Genomic DNA, 2,426 nt, shown 5'->3' with positions numbered 1-2,426 from the left:
ACAAGAGAGTCAATAACAAAATATAAGAATTATAAAATTGTTAGGACTCTAGTACAAAACAAACACTCCTTAATGTCTCTATCTGACTGCAGTGCTCATAGATGGACTTTTTTTTTTAATTGGTTGAATTTGAGAATAACTAGATATATTTAACTTGCATTGTACATTGACTTTGATTGGATTTTAGATAACTTTTTCTTAATGTGTATTGTTCTAGTACGCCAGTGTATCTCTCTTTCATTTGACCCGTTTTTCTAGTTATGATGCCAAAACAAATCAGCTCTTCAGCGATGTGCCGCCACCTGAGAACCTAACGTTGCCCTAAGCATAAATACAGTCCTCTGAATTGGTTGAGACCTGTTCAGCAATACGACATCCAAGAAAAATGTCACAATTAAGTCATAAACTGTCACTACACTATTTCCCAACACCCCAGCAGGACCATTTAAAAAGATTGAACACACCCACCATGAATGTGTGTACAAGATTTTTATTGGAATATAAACTGAGCCATCAGTTTCTGAACACCATCCTTAACTTATGAGTCTGTTAAGAAGATTAAGGAGGTGAAATGCCATTTTTAAATGGCATTTCACTCTATGGAAAATAGTCACCAAGTGGAGGGGAAACTCAAAACAACTGCCAAAGTGACCAGGTCTGGGCATCCAAGCAAGTTCACACAAGACCACAAGATGGTAAAAGAAACCTCAAATGCTAAAATGTCATCACAGGAAATACAGAAGACTCTTGTTACTGTTGCATGCCTCTGTAATCAGACAGCGATTGCATGAGTCAAAGCTTAATTTGCGGTGTGCAAGAGAAAAAAATGTTGCTGTCTAAAAAACATAAAAGCCAGCCTAATTTGCCAGAGAGAAGATAGGCAAAGACCAGGACTTCTGGAAAAACTTTATTAGGACAAATTAGTCTAAATGTAATTATTTGGGCACCAGAACAAGGAACAGGCCTGGGCTAAACCAAATTAATATATCCAAGAAATAACTTTGAACTACATGCGAAGCAAAGAGATGGAAATAGCGTGATTTGGTGATGCTAAACCACTGGTTCACCATCATAAAATCCACACTGGGGAAAGGGAAGTCTGGGTCTCCCTACTGAAGCTGCTACTCCCGCAACCCAACCCCGGATAAGCAGAAGATGATGGATGGATGGATGGATGGATGGATGGATGGATGGATGGATGGATGGATGGATGGATGGATGGATGGATGGATGGATGGATGGATGGATGGCATCCTGGTTCCTCAACAGTTGACGCAGACCTTGTTTAACCGGGTGACGTCTGAGCTGGTATAGTTTTCTGTTTATGCTTTCTCATCATATATATGAGGTAGGCAGTTAGCCTTAATGGTCTTGCCCAACGACCAACACTGGATGATGTTATAAGCCCACTATATACATATCCCTCAATACTCAGCTATATTTATCCATACATCCTGATGAATCAAACTAATTACTACAGGCATAATTGTTCTGCTTTTAAATTCTAGTAAGACAGAAGTTGTCATCTTTGGACCAGAGTCTTTAAAGGAGTATGGCATAAGTTAGAGAATTTTTGTGCAAGTTTGTTTCCTCTGGCAGTGGCAACAAGTTGAAATGACACCAGTGTTGTGTATTTGCATGGGAGAAGAGGAAAAACATCTGCCACTGCAACTGCACAGGTCTTTTGTTTAGAGGCGTAATGCCTTCTGATGTAAGAAAGCGACAAGTATTGAAGTTATTCTCTCACCAATGCATCAATTACGGCGAAGACTCAAAAAAGTAGCCAGATGAACAAGATTGTGCAGTGTGTCACACCCACGCAGAGGTCCAGATGATTTGTCCTGAATCCCCTAATCCAGAGTCAACTGCAGCAAATAGAAGAAAACTCATTTTACATGTCAGGAATAATAAGTGCATGTATGGGAAAGAAAATAAATCATATTTCACTTCAAAATTTGCACTTTAAAAAATAAACTTCTTAATCAATCACTTAATCTAGATGCCATGGAACTGGCCTATGGTAATAAGGTAAGGAAAAAAACTTGGTGTTATTTATGACCAGGACATGTCATTTAAATTCCGTATTAAACAGGATTCTAGGGTTTCCTATTTTCACCTCTGGAATACTGTCACAATTAGATGTTTTCTGTCCAGGAGTGATCATGAAAAACTAGTCCATACATGCGTTACTGCAACGCTGAACTATTGTAATTCTTTACAACCAGGAAGCTCACAAAATGTAGTTCAAAACTTTTAGCTGATCCAAAACACTGCAGCAAGAGTTCTGATAAACATTTAAAAGAGATCATGTTTCTCCTATTGGCTCCCTGTTAAAAATAGAATAGTATTTAAAATTATTAGGGCTGGGCAAGTTAACGCGTTAATTTCGCGTTAATTCATTAGACTATTAACGGCGATATTTATTT

This window comes from Fundulus heteroclitus, chromosome 9, assembly GCF_011125445.2.
Source record: "Fundulus heteroclitus isolate FHET01 chromosome 9, MU-UCD_Fhet_4.1, whole genome shotgun sequence".
Classification (NCBI taxonomy): Eukaryota; Metazoa; Chordata; class Actinopteri; order Cyprinodontiformes; family Fundulidae; genus Fundulus; species Fundulus heteroclitus.
Note: the sequence above shows the minus strand (reverse complement) of the source record.